Raw genomic sequence first — 25716 nt, forward strand, 5'->3', positions numbered from 1 at the left:
ACTGTTTACTGAGTGCAAATTGAAACTAATGCAGTCCTACTTTAAAAAGCACACTGGAACATGACTTGCAAGGGCCTTTTGCCTACCCTTTATCATGTGAAGATATTTAGAAACCTGACCACGGTTGTGGAGCATCTGGTAACCTCCTCCCAAGCCTCTGAAGTGTATTCCTTTTCCCTGCCCTTTAGAACAAATATGGAATCATAGAATTGAGTCATAGAATCCTAAAGGTTGGAAAAGACCTCCAAGATCACCAAGGCCACCTCCACCATGTTCACCACTAACCTTTGTCCCCAGGTGCAGCACCTACTGCCTTTTGAACACATCCAGGGTGATATGCCTATCAACAAATACCAGGTTAAATAACCACCAAATTTAATTTTTTTTCCATAATCTTGCCATCTCCATAGAGCTGGTAGCAGCTGACAGCATGATTAGTAGGTTATGCACAGTTTTGATTAGCACCAAGTATATTTTAATCGACAAGTCAGAAGCAATCTGGAAATGTTTGTTGATAAAGATAATTAGGAATATAAATTCAAGCATGTGATTATCAAAAGTATGCTTCATGAATTCAATTTTAAATTATTCCATAAACTCTTGTAAAACTAATCACAAACAAACATTGCCCAGACTGAAGCTGCTCAAATGATCTGTGACTCTAGAGCATTTACAATACAGTTCACCTTCTAGCCGAGGAAATGTCATTGAAAATACCAAGTGAAGGTGAAAGCTTTAAAGGTTTGATATACTGGTAGTATTAATTTCTAGTGTTTTCCCACTATTGTCAAGTCTTTTCAGGTGTTCAAAGATACCATCCCTCCTTCATCCCTTTTAGTCTACCAGTGCATTTCCAGCTCTTGCAGGGTGGGACAGTTAACACTCCCTCTTTTTCTGTGCTGTTGGTTTTGGCTCACAGAGCTTGGCAGCATTTCCAGTGCATTGCTTCTGAGAGCACTGTTAGTCCTGAGAGTATTATCTTTGTTGGGATGCTACAGGGCAGGGTGCTGATTCCTCACTAGGTCCTGAATTTCACAAAACCCAGGATCCTTCTTCTGCAATGTTTCACATCTCTTGTCTGTCAATAGACGTATCTAAACAGTTTCCTTCCACAGGCATGGAGAGTCGTAAGTTCCACTTTCAAGACTATTTCCAGGTCAATGCCTTACTCTTACAGATACAGCTGGCATTCTTTACACAAATGTACTAACTGTGTTGCAGAGTGACTGGGCAGAAACGACAAGCAACAAATACATTGCAAAGCCAGTCACAAAACACTGAGACAGTTGGTTTGAAAAAGTGAAAGAAAACTGAGTCCTGATTGGAAGTTCCCCCCACTTTGAGCAAGGAGTTAAACTAGATGACCAACTGATTTTGATTACTGTTTAGTCTATGTGCCTCCACTTTGATAGCTAGATAATGTTGGTTCCCAAAGGCACTGTGTGCCCAGCAGCCTTCCTTTCATTTGGCTGTACAGCAATCTCTGGTTACCTCAGAGGCACAATCATGCATATACCAAAACAAGTATTTGAGGTTTCCAATGACGATTCTGGATTAGGTTTAGAGAGTTGGTATGTGTCACGTCTGGGGACTCCTTTAGACACTCTGAACTTTTGATGGACTGATTTTTTTATATTATTTCATGGCTTAAGCAATTTATCCTCTTTTACTTGTTTTAATGTTTTGAACCACACATTCCTTTTCAAAGATGCCTGGTTATCTTATACCCTTTAATTTATATACAATATAAAAAAGATAATTGGGCAGATTTCCCCTCCCTGAATTAAAACAACTCACAAAACCAATCAGCTCTTGGAGCAATATATCAATCATTGCTACTACACTTGGAACACAAGTTTGAAGGAACTAAATTTACATTTCCCGTCCCAAAAAGAAGGGAAAATACTTATATTTAGGATGCATTTTTTTTGTCATTGTGTTATAGGTTGGCTAATCCTCCCTTCAATAATACTACTTCCAGCTCATCTTTCAGACCTGCTGCTATGTGTGGACTCTGGCTTGATGCTTCTCTCACTTACACCACTGCAAAGCATCACAGATATCTATAAAGTCAATGAAAATTGGGAAGTCTCAAAGCGAGAGTGAAAGAAAAATAATTCCCTTATTCTTAGCAGTGTATTAGTTTAAACACCCTGGAGAAAAGCCAGGAGACATTTCACACTCTAACAAGCCTATCATTAATACAGATCCTGAGGCTGTTGATACCTCAGTAAAATATTTCCAGCTGTTTATAGCACTAGCATCATTTCATTTGAGAAGAAAGAATATTCTAGTCTCAGTAAATATATTGGTTTATTGTGATCTCTGTTTTCATGTATTTATAGGAACTGCATAATGGAAAACCTTCCTAGAGGTAAAATGGAAAACTAAGAAATGAGCCTTTTAAAATCACCAATCAAAATGAAAAACAGCTTCAGTGAAGGAGGATGAGAGCAGGTATTTATTATACCACATTTTTGTCTGACTTATGAAGTGACATTGCAGATCTATAATTTTTTTTTCAATGTCTTTTCCAGTCAGAGCTCAAGTTTGCTGGGGACATATATCTTCCTTTCCCTCTCATAAAATACAACAGATAGTGGACTTAAATGTCCATCTTTGTAATTACACCCGGACAGGAATTATTTAAGGGTCACTTGTCTGGTGGCTGACCATTTTCAGCAATTTAGCAGGCAGAACTCTGGTGGGATGGGGAGGATGGGCAAAAAGGCAGACTGTCCCAAGAAGACCTTTGTCCTCACCTCTTTGTGGCACTGAGTGGCAAAGGAGCCTGTGTTCTTGCCAGGGAGCCTCTGGGACAAATCGGGAGAGTGTGTCCTGAGCCAGAGAGGGGCAATTGGCTGCAAGCCAGTGCAGAGGCAGCAGGGACACAAACAGCATAAGAGAAGCACAGGTGACATAAATTAATGGGCTTCAGTGAGGATTTAATTACCAGGGAGCATTGCTCTGAATAGAAGGCTCAAAATGGATAGAAGGTCATTTTAACCAGTGAAATGGTTAAACAATTAAGTGAAATTATTAATGAGAACATCTTTGACTTTTAGTGGGAGTAGCTGCCTAGAGATTTTGAAAAATAGGGACATTGGGCATTTTGAAAAACTTTCACTTGGTAATCATTTGCATCTGATTTACATTTTGCCCATAGATAAATAGCCACAGGGTTTCCTTTGTGGCTGATGTCAATACAGATCAGTAGAGATATATGGAGATGTCAATTGAGGCATCCACATACAAGCAATTGCAGCACCTTCCAGCACCTAAAGGGAGGTTAAAGAGGGCTGGAGAGGGACTTTTTACAAGGTCATGCAGTGATAGGACAAGGGGTAATGGCTTCAAAGTGAAAGGGTTTAGGTTTAGATTAGGTAGTAGGAAGAAACTGTTCACTGTGAGGGTGCTGAGGCACCGGGGCAAGTTGCCCAGAAAAGCTGTGCATGCCCAGTCCCTGGAATTGTCCAAAGCCAAGTTGGATGGGCCTTTGAAAAACCAGGTCAAGTGGAAGGTATCCCTGCTCATGGCAGAGGGGATGGAACTAGATGATCTTTGTGACTTCTTCTTACCTAAACCATTGTGGGATTCTATGACTCCTTAGTGCAGCTGCCAACAGTAAGGCAGTGGTGTGTCTCTCATTTTGCCCTATCATTTTATGTTGCTGAATTTTAATATTTACTCCTCATTCATGCTCTCTTTTTTGACATTTTTGAAACATAGGACTGCCATGCATGATTAGGCCCCCATTCATATTTCGGGTGACACAGAAATGGGGGAAATCATTACCCAGTTTGTTATACATAACATAAAGTGGCATTTTAAAGCCTTTCACATTTCCTAGTGCTGTAGTTATTCACAGACCAGTTCCAGCAGGATCTTTGTTGAAATCCATTGAGTCAAACATGATTTAAATAACTTTCTTAGCTCTCTCCATGGCTTTGATTGCTTTTGTCGCCATAATACTATTCAAAATGTGAGCAGTAATGGCAAAAGAAAAATCCTGGAAAGAGATGCTTAGTGGAAAGGGAAATTGAGGGTAAAGGGTACTGCCTACATCAGTGATTCTACTTATTAGAAACCACAGGAAATCCAGAAAGTACAAATATGGCATACATAACTAAGCTGAAACCTGACATGAGATCTGTCTCACTTCAGATATGGCAGCTCTGTGTCCTGGTTCTGAGCCTACCACGTGAATAACTTCACATATTCAGGGCATGTTAAGCAAGATTCATATCTCCAAAAGCAAAAAGTGATAGTCTACATCACTGGGTGCAGAGATACTATTAGGTACAGATATAAGGTGCTTTGAGTCAACCTTCTTCACAGAAGTCTTTGTGTTCTTCTCCTTCTCTGCTGGTGTAGGGCTGAAAGCAATTTTATCTGGACTATTTAATTCTCCTGTCAGGATATGCTTGCAGGTCTGCTAATTCATAATCCAGTAAGTCTGGTTTGTGGTGCATGACATCACTGGCACAAGATTGAAGAATAAAGTGAAGAGGTACTTTATATCACACTCAGATTAAAATTCATAGGGCAGAGTCAGCTTTGTTCCTCTACAATTGTTGTCGTTTCTTGCCTTGGTAAGTTTAGCAAATGTTTAAACAGCACGTAAAGTTGCCTGGAAAATGGTATAAAAATAGAATTCTCATGATAAAATATTTTATTTCTTTTGCATAAGGTGCATGTAGAATTAACAGCTATGACAAAACAACACAGCCTTTTGTTGTCTAGGTATAATGAGATCACTCTTACTGCTGAAATTTGGGTCAGTGAATATTGCATTGTTCATACAATAAAAAAATCCAAAAGTTCTTAGTAAACAACCAGTCTGACATCCCACTCTATACAGACCACAGAATTTCAAGCAAAAATTCCTGTCTCAAGCATCTAATTTCTCATTGATTTACAATGCACTGTCTGGAAAAGATCTGCATATTTTATCCACCTTCTTCTAGGGCCATACTAAAAGGGTCCAGTACCCAAAAGTATTTAATAAATAATATTACTGAAGAATTTTACTTCTTTTTAGAAAAGCTGTGAGTTGCAGAAGACTGAGGCTGACTTAACTTCTGAATAAACTGCAGATAGCTGGCAGGACCAGACAGACAACATTTCTAAAGTGAATTAGGCACTAATAATAACTGATCACTGTAGCTCCCAATTTACTGTGGGAATACAGAAATTCTTTGCCCAGAGTGCAGAAGCAGTGAGAACTAGCCTTGCTTATGGCACCTTAAAGGTCAATGAGACACATGCCCTAAAAGTCATAATTGCTTCTGAAAAAAGAGGAATTTTAAATAACTAGTGAATTATGGATTTTCGATGCAGAGGGGTGAGGCATCAGATTCACATCAAGATTTGACGTTGAACTTCTTGCATCTCAGTTATAAACCTGCATGAAAGTCCTTCTCAAAGACTTCTGTAACAATAAAGAGAACTTAAAATTTGACTAAATTATACTAAATTTGGCTAAAATACAATTGATAAAAGAATAATCTACTGCCATTACACTGAAGAAGATAGAGGATTAAGCTGCAGGCAGTGGAAATCCATCTCACTCATGGTTCCTAATATACATCTGAGAAAGGAGCTTCCCCTCTGCTGAAGCCAGGAGAAGTTTTATTTAAATCCAATTGGAAGAATTGGGGGCTTTAATCCAAAAAGTGCAGAAAACACAGGAGTGTAAACAAAGCCAATCAAAGAAGTGAAATACCATATGTGCCAAACTGAAGAGGGAATAATCATAAAGTGATATGAGCAGAAGCATAGTTTAAATTTCTTATGTTGAGGGAATAAAACAGAGAGCAGAAGTGATTAAAATGCCGATTGAACTTTCCTGAAAACTTAGGGATAATAAGTAGTGTTATAAAAAAGCTAAATACTCTACCTGAACATTTTGGAATTTTGAGTAATGTTATCAAAGGATAGGAGTTTGAAGAAATAATCTTTATGATTTAAAACAAATATAATAATAGTACTAATATTAATAGTCATAGTAATAATAATAATTTAAAATTTAACTGTTAATCTGAAGTCCTGACCAACAGCTTCTCAATTTTCTATCTGATCAATAGAATACTTCTTTTAGAGAGAATTTAGCCATGAAATTAGTTTAGCAATGAACTCATTCAGCAGTGATTCTCACTGAAAGGCATCTTATCTCGGAAAACGTCTCTTATCGTATCACTTTTCAATTCCTTTACTTTCAGTGTTGATGACTTTGATTTCTTCCAATAAATGAAAAAAACCTGGAAAACCTAGAGTCTTATATCCAAGCTATAGATGTGGGAAGCAGTAGAACCTGTTTTTCTTACATCTTTCTCCTAGCAGTATCACTCGTGGTGTTATTGACAGCCAAAGCATACTTGAATATATTTAATATTTTGGGCTTATATTTATTCCCAGCCCCCTCTCATAGAAAGGCAAAGGTAAAAACTGTTCCTTATTGTTTCCAAGGTAGTTCCAGCTAGACATGAAGATTTTACTCATATCTTCAAGCTGTCCTTCCAGCTGATGAAACTGTTTTTTTCACCAGTAATAACATATGACTGACACACTCCAGTGCTTCATGTGAAGTACCACCTCAAATCTTGCTTCAACTCATTCCTCCTTCCTATTCTTGTGTTCCACATTATGATCAGTATTCAAAGAGAAAACCCCATATACTGAAATCCCAATTCCTTTTTAATGGTCTTATCCATATGGGAATTTGTTGGAGTCAGAGAGGGATATGGAAGAAATGATAATTTAATCATTTATCATTAAAATACTTCCATTTCCACTAGTTCCTTGTCATTGCAGGAAAATCAGAATGGAAAATTTCAGTGTTTTCCTACCCTCTGGCAGCAGTCTAGGGATATGTTCCAAGGCTTAGTAGGAGTATGAAAATCACCTTCTAATTTTTTTTCCTTTATTCTAGAAATGAGCCAGAAAAAATGCATAAGAATGTCACTTTATTTTGTATGTTCTTCTCTCTTTTATGCAAATTTAATTCTTCTTTATTCCCCACTGCCTGTGGTCTTGAATCAATGTAATCCAGATACACCTAATCTGTTGCTTTTGAGGTGTCTGCTACAAAGATATATAAGCCTGATAAAAGCCAAGATGTTATAGATCTTACCTGGGAGAAGAAGTTGCACATTGTCCTAAAGAATAATAGAATATAATACACAAAATTTGCTGAAAAATTCTAATGACTAAATACCTAGAATGAAAAACTGGGATTCCATCCCACTTTTCAGTTAAACAGGTTCCAGGTAATTTTTTTATGACTGTCGTATATTTTGTTCAGACATCACAGTTTAACAAAATTTAAAACCACAGCATTTTCATCTGGCACCAGATGTTCCTTTCTTCTGAAAAATCTCATTTATTCTGCTTATGCAAAAGTCTGTCTCATAAAATATGTATGTCCTTTCAATGTTAACTTGATGTGTACAGTCTCCAGTGAAGGCTTCACGTCCTTTCTGAGTGTTCCTATATGCTGTACAGGTTGTTTTCCCGATAAGGATGGTCACCTGAGAAGGGAATCAGTGACTACAGTGACATACATTACTGAGCTGAACAGTGGGGGAAAATATAGCTAAGCCAATGCTTCTGCAGGAAGAACTCCAATTATACTCTCGAGAGGTGATTTTAGAGGTGAGCCATACCATAAATTACAAATAAAATTCAGAGCTCACACAGAATTGCCACCTATTAAAAAAAAAAAAATCTTCCCATTGCTATAATAAAAAACAAAGCTCGCTTGGGGAACAAGAGCTCCAGACATAGTAATGCAGCAATCCTTCATTACATCAGCTGAGGACTTGACTCCCGAGTTCTCAAGGTGTTTTAGATATTGGGGAATTACTTAATTCCACCAGAATGGCTTAGCCTTTCTAGTGGGCAGAATGTCACAGCTGAGATGCACGGCTGGCAGATGCACAAAACAGAACTGTGCCATGGTGCCTCAACAATTTTTTTTGCCAAGTGCTGGATTTTCCCTGACAACTGGTTTTACAGAAATGTGAGTTCATTGAGCCCTAACTGCTGCATTTCTGCTGTATCCCCACAGACAGTTAGTATCATAGTACATCACACATTCCTCAAAAGAGTGGACATGAGAGTCCTCTGACACCAGAGCACATTTCACAAATATTGCCACATATTCACATAGTAGAGTCTGGACTTGATCTGCTTGTAGAAAAGGAGGGAGTTTTGCATGTCAAGAAGTTTTTCACAAGCACTTTCCTTCTTCTCTGCTAAGCCAAGCAGCCCTCTGACCCTTCCCTTTAGAAAGAGAAGCAGTGTTACCAACTCTCCAAGTCTTTCAGCAATAGATTTACTCTGTGTCTTTGTTACTAACAGGTGTTGGAGGAATTCTTATCAAGTAGCAAATTACTTCTAATTGTAAAACATCTTTTGGATAATATGGTGACCTTTCAGTTTGTCTATGTTTACAAACTAATTTTCTTCAGATTTCCAGCACTGTTTATTACACAGCAGATAATTCATAAAAGCTGTTAATTTACTGGGGCTTTGGGAATGAATAATTACAAGGGGGGCCAGTTCTGCAGAGATAGATAAATCCTAATATAAATTCTAACTCTGGATTTACACAGAATCTGTCCCAAATTCTAAGGTAAATCTTCATTGCATGTTTACCCATTTTCAAAGAATCATAGAATAACATACTGAGTTGGAAAGGACACATCAATATCATTGAGTCTAACTCAACATCCTGATGCAAAAGCCTGATCTTGCTTCTAATTATTCTAGTGAAATTTAAGATAAAATCTGAGTGGAATAATTCAAGGTTCTGTAGTCTCCTAATATCCTACTACTTCAAGGCTTGTATTTGCCCATCCAACTATTTACATAACTGTTTAGCAGCTTTAGCACCAGGCTGGTTTTAAGCACGCTTTCCCTACCTGCAATTTATTCCTTTAAGCTCCTCCATTTCACACTCTCCAACTCACCTCACCTAAATGATAGTGGATGCCCACTGAAAACAGTGATCCCAAAGGATTTAACCAGATTACAGAAAAGAAATACAAATTTGGGAACCATATCAGAAGGTGGACCAGTATGGAGGCATCAGACAGCACTCTGAGAAACAGGATCTGCTGGGTGGCTGCCTAGTGTAGGGCACATACAAAAGGTTTTAAGGTGGACTTAACTGCAGCATCAGCCAGACATGCATTCTGTTTTGTACAGCAAAAGAGATTAATTTTCTTGTTATCTATTCTCCTAGTTATTCCAGTTCATTGAGCAAACTTCACATTTAAGAACCTCCTAGAGATTAATAAGAGTATGTTCAGTGAAATACTAGCTTGGCCTGGGGGTACCATAGCTACATCAGCATCAAGTTCCACCAGGGCTCATTATTTTCTTAACAGTCCTATTTATTCTGGGCACAGCACAATGCTGCTTTTACTCCTGCTTTTAGCTCCATGACTAACGTGGCTGTCTTTCAGCATTACTGGACTGCAAAGTGCAAACAGATCCTAAGTTCTTTCTACAATTTTGCTGCCTTATTAGTAAGATGTGCAAACTGAGAATCCCATCTTTTCCTTCCCTCACAACTTCTCCTTCACCACAGAAAAATGACTCTATGAGTTTCTCTCAATGTGTCTCCACCTTCTCCATTTCCCTTCCTCTCCTGAACTCTCTGCATGGTCTGGGCTGTACTAACTTTGTGCACAAAGCAGACCATCCTGGCATGAGAAACCTCACAGATCATTCCCAGGCACAGAGTAAGAAACCCATAACAAGGCAGTATGGAATGAATGTAATAGGTGGAGATGCTTCAGGAGGACAGATATGAAAGAATAATTTAACAGCTCCAAATCATCTACAATTGTAGATGATTTCCATGCACTGAACGTTTAGCCTTTGTCAATACCCCCTCAGTAAGGCAATTCATCTCCTTTTGCCTTGACTACTTTTATTTTACATGAATAACTTTCTTCGCAGAATTCTGTTCTAATTCTTGCATGGTCAACCCTGAAAGAAGACTAGTGTTGACAGACCTCAAATCTCCTTGGCACATTATTCAGAACCCTTGGACATGGTTTTGTAACCAGCTGGGGTGGAAGCCAGCTCTAACTAAATAAAAGATTAGCTGTTGGCAATTGTCCCTATAATTCGAAATCTCTTGCTAAATTGCAGTCTGTTGTGCTTTTGTTTATTTTACTAAGTCTTTCAGTCTAGCTGCTGCAGTTCTCAGGCTATGAGGCTGAGAGAATTTCTTTTGATCCCTTGTGTGAAAGTTAATCTTGAAATAAAAAAAAAAACAACAACAAAAGACAAAAAAAAAGGGAGTTTTTTTCCCTGGAGCATGGAGAAAACATCTCATAAATGTTTTAACTTATGTCTTCACATGTCATTAAAACCAGCAGTAGGAAATTTCTCCCACATGGCTGTGAACATGCAAGGCACCAGCTATGTAAACTCCAAGTCTTATTTAGGTAATTGGCAAAAAAGAGTAGTTACAGAATTCCCCAGAAAATACTTCCTCACTGGAAAGTCCAGAAGAGCCCAGTTAAAATTCAATTTACTTAATTTCAGAGGGGTTTTTCTGAGCTGTTGGCCCTTTACAGTTCCATTCAGTTCAGAGGAAAAATAAAGGCAAATACATACATACAGTGAAATAAAATAACACTGCAGATGTCAGGGTGGTGGCCACACAATTGTTACTGGGGCTGAGCTGATCTTCAGTCAAATCACATTGCCAGACACTATGTGCATCTTTCAGTCTCCCTGCTACCCTGACTGCAGCTTAAATGCATGACCTTACACCACCTTTTCCATGAGCTAAGAAAACACATTTCATCTTGCAGCAGGCTCAATATAACGATGTGTGCAGATCTGTGACTGCAGAGGTAGCTTGCTGCACCCACTCAGTCACTCCATGGTCACTTGTCTGTATCAAATGGCTTATCTGCACAGTAAATTTTTTCTGGAGCAGAGGTTTCTCATTGGATTTCTGCATTAACACCTTTGTAAAAATTGTCTATATATTTAATCTAATTTTAAATTAAATTAGGTTACAGTAATATGGATTATATTACATGAATTAAATTAGATCAACCTAATCTTTAGAAAGGTACTTCTAGCTTAAAAACATTGAAACATGGATTTAGAAATCATTCTTCAAATGCTGCTCAGAGAATGACTGTCATCACTGTTCACCTATTGCTGTTCTGTAAAATAAAGGCACATGTTAGTGAGAAAACTCATACTTTAAAGAAAAAACATTTTCTCATTAACATAACTCATATTAGTGAGAAAAACCTATTCACCTTGTACTAACCATCTTACAGGAATTTTTCTATATAGAAAAAAGTTGGAGAAATCAGACTTGTTCAGCCAATAGGGCTCATAACATAGTAAGGATTTTCCTTGCAAGTCTAGTTTAAAAATTAAAGGTATGAGGTTCCCATAGAACTTCTTCTGCAGAGGAAACAGGAAGCTGCTGTACCTCCCACATGTTGTTTATATATGAATTTATGTCCTTCTTTTAAGCAGCATAAGAGTTCTTGAAGGATAGTCTGTGCAGCAATGTGTACAGGGATGTTTTTGCACCCTCCTACCTTGCAGCTGTGAAATTGAGGCTTGTGGCTTTTCCTGTGATGGAGTATTTACAGTTGTTGCTGTGGTACTAATAGTTGAAGCTAGATTCCCTGCAGGAGCCATGATAAATGACCCCAAAAATTGTGACAGTAGGAGCATCAATTTGACATTTAGGTAAGAGGGAATTTTGAGTGGTGCCATATTCTGGCATATTTTCCAACAGTATTTTCCAACAATATTAGGCACAGGAAAATGATTTAATAGTTTCTAAAGACCAAAGGTTCCTCAAACAGAAAATGGAGGAGTAGAAAACACGTGCAGAGAATCAGACTGTTCTTTCTTCACGCCGTTCCTCGGAATCTGTCATATGCCTTCAGTGAAATTTAGTGGAATCTTTTTCTGGCAGATTTTTGTGAGTTGTAACAATAAAGTCTTAGGGACTTTGGCATTGTAATTTGCTGCCATGGCAGTAAAAGGTATATTATAAAATAAGCTCCTACAAGGTCTCCATGCCTCTAGACAAGAGGCAGTGAAAGAAAGGGAACAAGAAATTATACATGAAACTTAGAACAAAATACAGTTTTTCATTCAAACCATCAGCAAAATAGGGTTTGATGCTGTTCCAACTAAAATCTGTGGGAGTTTTGTCACTGATATCAACAAGAGCAGAATCAAGCACAGTTTGTTATGGAGATTAGTATGCAAAAACAAGAGATGTGAGCAGCAGAAGACCCCTGCCATCTCTTGTGGAAAATCCTTTCCTGTCTCTTGAATGTATTTGCTGTTGCTGCCACTTTCCTACATGGAAAAGAGAAGAGCTAAACATCAGAAAGATGATATTGTTTGTAATCTCTAAAGGATATCATTCCACTTTCAGTAAGACAGATTTGACTGTTTTCCTCACTTGAGGAAGTCAGATGGTCCCAGAAAGGCTTTGCTTGCAATTATGCTCTCAGCTAAAACAAAGGTAAAACAGCTGAGTGACAAGTCAGATTAACTGTTTCAAATGGCTGGAGACCAGATCCTCAGGCTCTCACTCACACATACAGATTTAGGGAAGGACTTTTTTCATGCTTAAGATTGAAGAATTAGGCCGTAAAAAAATGAAACCAATCCCAAGGGTCAGCAATTATTTCCCAGTGTTTTTAAGTTAATAATTTAAAAGAAAATTGAATCCTTCTCACTGATTGGCACAGCCAGCTTCAAGGCAGTCAGAGTTAGGGGATGTTAAAGCACTTAGGATATTTATCCTTTACACCAAGGGATTATTAACCTGGAAATAGAGGAGCTCTTTTGTAAAACCATTCATGAAAAATGGCCTGTATCATTAAATTCATGCCACAGAAAGTGAAAGGAAGGCACAAGGATACCAACAAGGTTTTCAATGTTATACCATAGGAGACTGACTCTGTTACAGTACCATGGATACCAGAGTATGTCTCTGAACTTCCAGTCCATCAGGTATGAGCAGGAATTGGATGCAGCACACCCTGTTCATTAGACGTATATTTACATTTGGCATATCCAGTGTATTGAGAGAAAAATCCCAGAACCAGAGGAAAAAAAAGCTGACAAAGTACCTGGTTTCAGGAAGAGGGGAGGCTTGGGTTTGTGTGTGTGTGTGTGTGCTTCCAAAGGAGTCATCATTATTGTACAGATGAACATGGCATCTTCTTCCTCACAAACAAAACCATCAGAACCCCCAAATTCGATGTGCAGCCCTCAAAGTGAGGCTCTTGCACTGACACCAGTGAAAAGGTTGGTTCTGTAGTGAACAAAAAACACCAATGTAAAGAAAATCATTGTTCAGCTATGAGAGCAGATTTTTGCCATCAGTGTTTTAATCAAGTTACAAGCCAAGATATATGTCTTATGGCTTTGGCTGTTTCCCACATCTATGGCAGATATTCTATACAGATTTACAGGGTGCTTTGTCATTGTTCTGTCCATTTCTCATATTTTATTTTTCTATACATCATCTGGATTTCATTAAAGTTTCTGCTGTTTGTATATGATACTTCTTGCATTCTCAGAAAGAAAATAATAAACTGCAATTTTAAAACAAAAGACAAGGACAGGAAGAGAAATGTTTGCAAGGAAAATAGACACAATCTTAAAGAGAGAGAAAGAATAATTATAACTACTAAAGTTTAGAAACCAATAAAACATTCCCTACATTTATCAATTCTATACAATAATGAAATAAATCTAATATTAGAAAGCTTTGTATAAGATATGAGAACAAGTACCTAATGTGGAGGAATTCTTGTTACTATTAAGCTTAAAATGGCTATTTTTTCACCTGTGCAGAAACACGGTCATTTTAAAACTCTTGTTGACCTAATTAATGGACCTTTTCTTTTCTCATCACAAAAATTATACATCCTTTTTGAGCTGTTTGTAAAGTGAAGTTTCTAAGTATCAGTTAGGTCCATTACTTAGTTTTCCAGGTTGAACACTGGTGTTTATTGTTCCTCCACCCTCAGGGCTCTCATCTGTAGGGTCTCCCAGGGCTCCACAGTTCCTCTGTACTTGGAACAAAGACTTTTTCAATAGTGCTACTAGTTATTAACAGCAAACCACTGATGATGATAATGATGATTAATATTATTATTTCTAGTAATTGTTTTTAAAAATTGCAAGCTGAAATTCCTAGTCTTTTTATCTCCACATATGAAACAGTGGATACTGAATATATTCTATTTAGAATGCTCCACCTCACAAAAGCCCATAAAAAATTTAATGAGTCTAGAGTACAACAGTAATCTCTTTCTGTGTATCTTTATTTCCATAGAATTGATATTTCAATAGGAATGTAAGTTCTGTGGTCAGTGGAGATTTCAGAAGTTAGCATGCAGGTGCAGGCCCAGATTTCCATTGCTTTATATTTTAAGTTTTTCTCCTCACCATGTTCACCTAGAGAAAAAAAATCTAATTTTTATATTTCCAATTTTAATGTTATTTTATCAGTCAATAACCTGAGTTTCTTCCATACCAGAATGTATCATTTCCACTGTCTTTCCAAAATGAAAAAAAAATTGGGAGTGAGGGATAAGCCTTTTCTTTGTGTTTGAATTAAGCACAAATAAGAACACCTTCCCCCCAAAAATAAAAAACCCAAACAAAGAGAAAAACGAACTGCAGGATGACTCATCTTACTGAGGAGAACTGTTCTCCTACTAAAATACTGTGTGGGAGGACAGAGCTGCTGTGGTGGGTCTGTGGTGCACTGAATAAAAAAACAACCAAACAAAAATTCTCCACTTTTGGGTTCTGATTCATAATGGAACAAGAAAAGATACAATAGTGGTCATATGGCACAATGAAAGGAAACAAAGTCAAGACTATTGCAAATTTTGGGGAAAAGATTATTAGGAAAGTAATCCATAGCTGGTGTTCCTGGCTTTCACAGAGCAACAACCATAAATTTCTAACTGACCCCTCCTGAGACCTGGCACTGACAATACAGAGAATAAGACCTAGATCTGCACAAACTGTTCACAAAGAAATTTTTAGTGTCATATGGAGAAAAATATAAGCCTGACAATAAAATATAAAACATCAGTTAAACTGAAGTTTAGCTAATGTTGCTTCTCACTCAGCATCTCTCAGTTATCAATGTGCCAAGGAGACTTCTAAAATCACTAACTTTCTAAAGCATTTTTTAGGCATATCAGACATTCTCCCCACTTCTGATGTTTCAAGGAAAGGGCGTCTTCTGGAGAAGTTAGGGAAGGAATCAGCTATATAAGAAGCCATGAAAACAAGGTGAAGATTTGTTTAATGCTGCTCCGGTGCTTGAAATAGAAATGGTAATTCCAATGTTTTTCCTTTTCAGCTGCATTGTTTATACTTTCTGTTACAAACTGCTGGTAATGAATGAGTTGGGGTTTTGTTGTTCCATGTAAATAATGAACAGTGGAAGTGTTCTACATCTTAAAATAGTTCTTTTTATCATTCAAGACTATCATTTCCAATGAGAATCAAATAATCTGTCTGATTGTAAAATTCAGCCACCTTCCATGCTGCCTCTCTTTATCAGAAGCTTTTCATATCACACAAAACCTCTGTAAATCCAGCTAACAACAACTGTTGAATATTTTATGGGAGTTCAATAATAAAAACTATTCTGCATCTGTCTTAAAATTGTTTTTAAGGGCTCATTTATCAATCAGACTCAGGGAGCTGTGAGCTCAGAGACTGCCACCAGTGGTAGAACACCTTATAAATGTACTGGGTTTCATAACAGACCTCTAAATGGATTCAACAATGCATTAAGTTGTTTAAATATTCATACCTGTTCCCCTACAAGCAAGATTTAATATGTTTAATTTGAAGGGATAGTCAGATTTATAAACTCTATCCCAACCTCAAGCAACACGCCATAACCATGTCCTCCTAAGGTGATGTCAGCAGCTCCATGCTATCATTCTACAAGATGTATTAGCCAGATGTAAGTTAATTATTGGCTTAAAGAAAATTTATTATATGCTATAAAGCTTCACATGAAGTCTTGCTTGGAGAAGTGAAAAATAAAAGAAAGAAAAAAGAGAGAGGAGATAGAATAAGTAAATGTTAAGCCTTGGGCATTTAATCTACATTTATGAGATTCTCTACGATTTACTGCTCCAGCTTGTTTTCCTAGAAATGCCTTGGGTTTGTTTCAGCTAAAATACACTATAATGCTTATAACATTAATTTGTTTAGTGTCCCTTGCTCTGTGAGCATTCAAGCACAAAAGTGAGTGTCCCAAAGCAAAACTCAAGCCATACTCATGGCTTAGATACATCCTGAGGCAGCTAGAAAACCCATATGTGTACAATCCCTTACCTGTCTCCATTCATCAAAATCTGCCCTAAGTCACCATCATAACCAGAGCTGCCTGGTTTTCTCACTCAGTATCCAGATTTTTAGTCAGGACTGCCACATGGCCTTGCAAGGAGAAGGAAGCTGGACCTGGGCATTTTCATCCCTGGACACTCAATCCTAGTCACGCAGTCCCCTGGATGGTGGCTCAGGGCAGAAAGTTCTGGGCAACCACTTTCACCACTTCACTTTTTGCCAGCAATTAGTACCTGTTGGTGATTGTTGACTCCTCTGGACCATATTAGTATGATACGGGGGAATAATTCCACTATTCCTGTGCTATTTACAGCCTCAGACATCCTGTCCTCTTGGCCCAGTGCCAACCTATAACCCATAAGAGGCAGCAATTTTTACTATTCTTTCTTGTCATTCATATGCTCTCTCTTCAGAACAAGTAGAAATGGAATGGCTTAAATGGTCATATGTGTAGAAAAGATGAATAAATAAAAAGAAAAAGGTTTTGTCAGAAAAAGTTATGTGCATGTTTTAAGTTGACAGGAAAGCACTGGCTCAGAGAATTACTGCAAAGCATTCTATCAACAAATATCAAAGAAACAAGATTATTTCACATGTTCATATTATTTTAAATTTTAAAGGGAGTGGTTCTAACTGAAGAAAGTAGAAACTCCAAATGTCAATTAAACACAAAAATAAATCAGCAAACATAAGCATTATTTTCTATAACATTACCATCAACCTCACTGAGTTACATTTTTGGTACAGTTCTTTTGATCAGTTCTCATAAATGCCTAAGAAAACTGGGGTTAGAATTTGAAAAAAATATTTGTATAAACAGAAAAAAAAATCTTATATTCAAGTGAATGGAGGGGGACAAGCTAGTTTCAGAAACCAACATGTGAACTCAGAGAAATGGAATGGAAAGCACTTACTTAGGAAAAGGAGGAAAGTGACAGAGAGTGTTAGAAGCTGGAGAACTCTCTTCTGAGACAGCTATTTTTAAAAGACAGTAAAGTGGCAAAGCACTACTGATATTCCCAGAAGATTTTTATTCCGCGAGTAATTTTTATAAACTCTGAACTGATGTTGCTAGAGCGAAATCATAAAGAGAACAATTTTGAAAGTGGTATCGTGGGAACTACATGTGTAAATCCTGTTGTTTGCAAACAGGGTCTGACAACAGAAATCCCCATACACTGTGTTACAGATTGAGCTCTGAGAGGATTACAACAGGCTGAGTTTTTCTTTCTCAAAGCTTTTTATTTTTATTGCCTTTCTTCCTCCCCAGTATTCAAGAGGACACCATCTTCACAGCTAGAGGGAGTTGGGCTGTAACAAGGTCCTTGTCAGCTGCAGTTTGTAGGCTGCAGGAAGTCAGAGAGTTATTCTGGAGCTCCATTGGTTCAATAAGGAAAAACAGAAGGATCCATGACTGTCGATTACCAATTTAGAAAGGACAATCCAGAACAAGGTTAAACCAGTGGGAGAAAGAATTTGACCTGAATTTCCACCTGGCAGAGCAAAGCTGTCCTCCCTACTCTGGAGCACAGTGACAAGAGGAAGAAGGAAGGGATGTGAGAAGGCTTTCTTCCAACCAGTGCTGCAGCACTAAGTGTGTGCACACGGGTAGGGATGGCTGCAGCCACACCTGATTGCAGAAATGTGCCTCTTCACTGCCTTGTAAAAAAAAAAAAATACCAACCACTGAGGAATTATTTAATTCTTCAATGATCTGCTTGGTTTTAAAGAAAATATAAGACCTTCATTTTTAGGCCTGAGTGCCTTACAACATTTGAAAAATGTGTTTTATAAATCAAAAGTTGAAAGTGAAGGTAGAATTTGCCCATCTGCCAAAGGCCAGTGCAAAGTCAACATACCATTTACTTTCTCAAAATGAGTTTAAGGGACCCCTACAGTTCCATGCTGGCCTTTCCTGAAAAAAAGAGCTTCAAGATCTTTGAAATGGAAAATAATCACCTGAAAAATGAATACTCTAATAGAGGAAAAGCACAGGTTTCTTGACTGGGTGAAATATATAAAACCCCTAGCTCATATTACTGAAATAAATATCTACAGAGAGTTAGAAAGAGAGAAAGCATATTTTTGCAGCATCACATCCAGGCAATTGAATAACATGTTGGCTTGAAAGAGCTGCTATATTCTAAGCAGAGCCTGTATATTCCAAAAGTAAGGCAACCTGAGCATGTTAAACTCCTTTGAAATGTAATTTAATATATCTTCAGTAATTCCAGGGGAAATAAAAGATTTATTTTAAAATCAATTTCTAAATACAATCTAGCTGTTTCCATGATAGTTACTCAAAGAGGAAAGAGGCAGAAATAATGCTGGAATGCTTCTGAGCAGTTTTTATTCTTGAATGCTGCCCATCCTTCAGGCGATTTGCCCTTGCTCTTGTCCTCACGTACTTATTTCCACAAAAGAAAAATGTCATTGCTCCAAACTAGTAACATCTACCATCAATTTAGGATCTCTGTAAAGGACTGCTTAACAAGGCATCAGGCTGAAAAAGGATCACAGACCGCACAAACCTATCAAGGCTATGAAACACAGCTGAAGCAGATAAGCTCTTTGAATTGTATGGGGTTAAATGCTAATGGCAACCATCTTCATTATTGTCTTCTCATGTATATATACATATATAAATATATATGCATATTTCAGGAAGCTTTTTATGTTAGACCCACAGCTTGAAAGGGTGTTCAGCAGATTCTTCATCTGCACAGTGTCGTCTGTTTAATTAGTCATATTTTGAGGGATGGTTGTTGGTTCTAGTCTGTTTTTATTGACTGTGTTTTCAACTAATTATCATATTTACATCTTTAAAGTTCTTATAAAAATACCCCGAGCATATAAATAATGGATCTTTCACTTGATTCCAAGGAGTAACACATTATCCAGTAGGGTCTTACTTGCCTTTCTTTAGAACTTAGCAGAAAGCTGCTAAGAAATTTAATTTTCAGAAAGCTGTGAAGGTACAGGTGCACAAGTGAGCAGGACTCTGATGTGAGACTACTCATGGATGAACTTCTAGGCTCTGACACAGAATCACAACCCCTTGCTATGCCATGGAGCTATCACAGCATTTCACTGCATGAAATAGAGGAAGAGGGAAAACAGAGAGTGCAAAAGAAACCAAAATTTCAGAGCCAAGCTGTAGCTGCATGAGTGTTTGCTAGCAATAGAAAATATGAGTTGTGAGAGATGAAAATCTTTGAAGTAATTTCCAAATGATGTCCAGACATTTAAGACTGGACTGAAGAGAAATTACTAGTCAAGTCAGCAGTTTTCAAGATTCACACTTCACTTCAATAGAAAACTATTGTAGACCTGTTCCAAGAGTAAACATCTGGAGAACAAAATTAAATGTTTTAAAATATACATGTAAGAGGACCTCCTTTTGTCTCGTCTGCAACTTCTACATAGCTTAAGTAATTGGGTATCTGCATCCTTCTCTTCCCCCCCCCCCCCTTCTATTATTATGCAAGTAACACAAAAGAAAGGCAAATAAAAAATGAAGATGAACTCTAAAATACATGGGAAGTATCATAATACTAATTCCAGTTTAGAAGCTAATGGCTTTGCTATTACAAACTGCACTGACCAATAATGCCTCATACCTGACAAGACTATGCAGAACCACAACACAAAAATTGTTATAAAGCAATCCATGAACCTTGTTAGACTTAATAGCTCAAGCAAAACTGAAACCCACAAACATCTACTTGAAATTTACCCAAATACTTTTATCTTTGACCTAATGGCTGACAATATAATTAATATAAGCTTTATTTTTAGATTTTGGATATTGCCTGGTGCCTTCCTGATCAGAAAGCCACAACAACAGTTTTTTTCACACCATATTTTGGCATGATTATTTTTCCAATCCAGCTGATAATAGGAATCAATCTGAAAATTGAAAATAAAAACTAATATTATCTGTCTGCAAAATAAGGAGGATGTTTGTGATTCAAGTTAGTTCCTGTGTTTCTGAACCTATTTGGCTCTCTACATCACTGTCTTGACATCTGGTGAACAGAAACTCCTTTTTGAAAGTTTCTTTTGCACATTTAAAAGTATGCACATTTGTTACTGGTATATATCTATCACCTGATCTATGGTGCCATAGCCATATGCACAGCTATATATTCCATGCATGCACAAGGAACCCAGGGCCATGGATACACACAGGCAAAAGATCTGCTTTAAAACTACTCATAGCTTTAAAATAAAAGGAGTGGCAAATGCCAAGAAGTTCTTGCCATGGCTGGTTGACAACACCAGGGCCCATCATTCCATAATTTGCTGCCAATATCCTAGGGAGGCAAAGCTCCTCTTTCCACTCCCTGACTCAGCAAGCTACATATTACTTTCAGAAATAGGAGAGCCAAGAGTCCATAGGTCTGATGGAAAAAGTATATTAATAGAAGAAAAGTCACCTTGGAAAAGTCAATGAAAAAACTCATGTTCTTATAGCAAAACAAGCTGCTGACAATTTTTTAAATACATCATGCTCCAAGTATGGTCTTGTGGATAATGCTTCAGCACTTAAAATGAAAGTCAGTACAAGACAGTTTAAGGAAAGCAACCATTCTGTTAGCATGAGATGCAAGCAGTGTAACTGCACACTGAACTTAGAATAAGCAAGAGGCTCATTTATAAGATCATTTTCTGAAAGATTTACCATGGTGCACCATAGATGCACTCCTGCTCTTGTGACTAAACATTAGTATCTCTCCCCGAACACTTTAGAAAACAGTGCAAAGTGAAATATGATTTGGACATCAAATATAAAATATCAAAATCAAGACAGGAGATCCACTCACAAAACAGTTGTTATCTTTTGTGGTGAGGGGAAAGGTCCAGCAGATAAGTTGTGGGGGTACTCTCTTCCCTCAACAATCAAGCATAGGAAGCAGGTGGTTCCTCACAACTTGTTGCATCTTCACCATTAGAGAAGCACTCAAGTCATTCTTACAGAACACCCCCTTTGTAGTCTTTTTTTGTCCAGTGTTTTTAATCAGTTTATTTTGTCCCAAGCTGCTCTGTCATCTGCCATTACCTTTAGGAAAGTACTGCATAGTCTTATGGATCTCATCTTCAGCCATCTAACCATGTATACTATGGCATTAACACAAACATTGAATAGCAAATTCCTATCAGATTTGAGATTAGGCAGCTTATTGTTCTACATCCCCTTAATAATAATAGTGTTTACCTCAATAATCCCCTCACAAAGCAACAGAAGATGTAGCCCCCAGAGAAAGAAAGTCTTCATTAAACTCTGTGTAAATGTTCCAGCAATATACGAAACCACAAATAAAGTATTTCTATTTAATTTCAGCTTGGAAAACAATTTAGGCATGTAGAAATACAGTTAGAGGTGGCACGGGCTGGGGATGTAGAATCTGAGCACACCTCAAAACCACCTGGATTTCAGTCACTCAGTGGGTGGGGCATGTGTAGAGGTGCTTTTTTGTGGAATGAACCCTTCACTCACACAGTGGGACTAATGACTTTTTCCAGCAGCAGCATATCTGAGCATGTGTCACACTTTTGCAGATGACATTGCAGCCCTGCGCCCTGTGCTTACTCTAGACAGAGAACCTGATGTATTGTGCCTGCTCCAATTCCTTCGTCTCTCACTTTGGGATTGAAGCCATTCTGGGTGGTCAGATCATCTGTGAAGTCTAACACATTTGTAAAGCACAGACATCTCTCAGCAGAGCTTAGAGTTTAATCATAAGACACAATCTGCAGTCTTCTAGGGCTGCTGCTGCATTTCAACAAGCACAGCTACAGCCTTGAAGGTGTATGAAGTAGAATCCTGAGGTCTAAAGGAAGGCCTCTTCCCCAAAATGGGTGGTTTGACCTTGATGATACCTCTCATCCAGCTAGAGCATTATCAGGTTGCAGTTTGGATGGCGCAGAGCCGCTCTCTTCACTCATATTTTGCTCTCAGCCAGCTGACAGTGACACTTATTCCAAGAGAATTGTTGTAAGATGTAACTATTAGTATACTGTATATTTAAATACTGGTTTGTATCCAAGAGTAGCTTCTGACTCTCTTTGACAGGCACATCCTGGCATATATTGCTGTACTACGAGAGATACAATCTGCACATATTAATGCATGCACATTTCCTTATCAATAAAAGCTAACATTAACTGAGCTAAATAAAAACACCAACTTCACAGTAAGGTAAGAGAGGTCATTATTAATTAGAGTATGCAAATTAATATTAGCCCTAAACTATGCAGAAATTTGGCCTTTAATAGTTGAATAAATTAAAAATTAATTAGACAAATGTACTACATGAAATAAGGTCATTTTTTCTAATGAAAAAGTAAGAAAACTTTCCTATTTAAAAAAAATCATACAAATGATTTGTTGAATACAAGATAACTGCTTTCATTTATTACACAGACAAGCTGAGAAAGTTTTCTTGTAGAAATACCAATTACTGTTTAATTTGGTGAAATTTTATTCGGCAACATCTGGAATGCAGCATGCAGGAAGTAAGCATCTGGTTTTTAAAAAATCATGACTCCATGTCATGACACTTATGTAGGATGTATACAAGGGATTATCATTTGGGATGCAGCATCTCCTGCCTTTCTGTTTATGGGAGATCTGAAAGGCAAGAGAATCTGCAGGGTCAGAGGGGAGTTTATGATGGAGGTGAAATTTGGATTTGGTTCAATGCTCTATTCCTATTTTTTTATTCACACAATAAATAATGTAAATAACTTTTGAACATTTAGACATGTCCCAAACAAACCACAAAATACAAGCAAATTCTGAAATGTCTTTTTTTTTATTTTGAATGGGTACATACTGTAAGACTTTGAATGCTAGAGATTTAAAATACCAAAGAAAGTTTTTCTCAGAAACATTCTTGCAGAGAGAAACAGTTTTATTTAAAAGTTCCTTCCTCTAGCAGGCATTCTTCAAATTCCTTTTACAAGCTTAACATTTTCGTTTTTATATGAGCAAGTAACACAATAAAATAACCTGTTTACTTTATCATCTCTAACTTCCTCATAGAGTTTCCTACCTTTCCAGTTCAACATTTACAGATTTCTTAATTTGGCTGAAACTAGACATTACTAGTGGAAAGACCTGGAGAATGAATTACGATGGAGAGAGAAGGCCCACCTACTTATCTCCACACTTGCTAACACTGTGTTCCTGACCTTGATTCAAGGGCCAGTCTTGTATGTTAGAAACAGGTTTGCTGAATTAACAGGGTGCTTTGCCTTTGTTTATAATCTGCCTTAGGTAGGTTCCACTAAGGACAAGTCACTTGCCCTAAATCATGGCCTGGACCATATGTGCAGGGACCTTCCACTGCGTGTTTTCCTCAGAGTGAGCACTCTATATGGAGATTATATATTCAACCAATAGCTTAAAATGGCACATTTATTTTTGTACCCAAGCTAAGGGTGCCAATAACTAATTACGTCTGATTTTGATGGAGAGGTACTCGATAAAATGTATTAAGAGATAACTACTGCGAATGCCAAGTGCAGAACTATTCAAAGCCAGTGCTGATGTTGCAACACAGAACGATGTGATAGCAGAATGAGTTCAAGCCAAGTCTGTAGAGGGAGTGCTGTGAGCAAACAGCAGGAAATTGAAATCACACCATATTCATAAGATGTGCTAGCTGTTAAATAAAGGCATTATACCAAACATCTCCCATCTGGACATCTGAATCTGAGGCATAAAAAGTTCAAAGTACTTTATATAACACCTTGCACATATTCACCTTGGATTGTCATAGAGCTTTTTCTTCAATAAAAGTAAACAGTAGCTTGAAAAAAGAAGTTTCACCTGCAGCTGTCTTTAAGACTGTTTACTTTTGCAAAAAATAGATGAGTTCTTTTCAATTTTCTGTACCTGTCAGTTTGCTTTTGCTGTTCTCTTTGGTCCTGTCTTCTAACTCATGCCCTCCTTGCTCTGTTTGCCCCCTGAACAATGCCTTCATCAATGTTGCTCCTTTTTATCTTCTTGTGCTTAAAGGCGTGATGATGTAGAGATTTTATTCATTATTCTTTTCCACACAACATTACCTTTAGGCTGGCTTCTGCTAGACCCCTGGTCCTTTTTTTTCCCCTCCTCCTCTGTAAAAAGAAAGAGCAGAAAAAAAAGAATATTCCTAGCAGTCCTGTGTGGGCTTCTAGATACATCTTTGCAATCCAGAGCTTAGATGTAGCTGGAAGCACTAATTAAGGAGCCATCTGACCCCATGGATCATCAAAATATCAGACATTAAAATACTAAAACCACAAATATTAAACAGTGCCATGGAGGTATGGCATTAATAATTGAGAGTAATAAGAGGAAAAAGATTACTGTTCATTTTTTTCTGCTAAGTCTTATACCAATGTGACCCTAACTGGGACAGCAAAAAGTGCTCTGTCTTTAGGTATTCCTCTGTCTCACAGCTAATTTGAGAAATTGGGAGAATAGAGATTCCAGCTCCCCTTCCTGGTTTAGCCACCAACACTGTATTTGTTGCACATTATTGACTTTCTTACCTGATGTGTTTAAACCCAGGCAAAGGTGTCTCATGCACAGGGATTAAGGGGAAACCACGGAAAATTTGGAGTAGCCAAAGTGCTACAGTGTGCTGCATGCCCTGGGAGGGGGAGATAAATTACAGCATTTACCAGCTGTAATTGCTCGGGGCTTGGGAGAAAAGGTCTCAGCCCCGGAGCTGGAGCACCACTTGTACAGGAGCTGGCTCTCAGCCCCCTATAAACACCTCACAGAGACCACCTGGCTGCTCTGATCCACTAATGGCCCTTGTCCTATGCACCTCTGTATAGATGTAGTTTCCTTTAACGTCTTGCAAATGGGTTGATTCAAATGCAATTGCCATGTTTCTCCAGAGTGTTGAATTATGCTAATAAGAACATATTCTTGTTATTCTGGTGCTTTATTCAGGATACAAACCAGAGATTCAAATCTTCCTCCCGACTTGTTTTATTTATCAGTGAAGTCATTCTAGTAGCTGCAAATTTCATACTGTAAGCTATAATAATATTTTAACTTCTTTTAAATCTTCTCAATGAACTGGAATTCACCTACAAGGACAAAAAAAAAAAAAAAAAAAAAAAAGAAAGGAACTGCAAATTACATTGCTGATCTCTGGCACTTTTTATTTTAAAGTTTCTGCTAGAATCAGTGGGAAGTCAACTACAGGATTGTAAAAAATAAAGTACTTTGGTGTGACAGCATATTGATTTTCCACAGTATTTAGTAATGTATATTGATAACAAATAATGAAAATCATGCTG

General features: G+C 37.7%; 1 long non-coding RNA gene across 1 annotated transcript; it reads right to left on the bottom strand.

Annotated features, from left to right (window-relative positions):
• Window positions 1-3597: 3597 nt before the first annotated feature.
• On the bottom strand, window positions 3598-25135 carry LOC146439640 (uncharacterized). Its single transcript, XR_014850860.1, has 4 exons — window positions 24938-25135; window positions 24487-24517; window positions 13149-13333; window positions 3598-7529 (listed from the first exon to the last, which is right to left on the bottom strand). It is a non-coding gene; the product is annotated as an uncharacterized LOC146439640 (long non-coding RNA).
• Window positions 25136-25716: the final 581 nt, after the last annotated feature.

The sequence above is a fragment of the Lichenostomus cassidix genome, chromosome 3 (genome assembly GCF_008360975.1).
Source record: "Lichenostomus cassidix isolate B80296 chromosome 3, HeHo_3.0, whole genome shotgun sequence".
Taxonomy (NCBI): Eukaryota; Metazoa; Chordata; class Aves; order Passeriformes; family Meliphagidae; genus Lichenostomus; species Lichenostomus cassidix.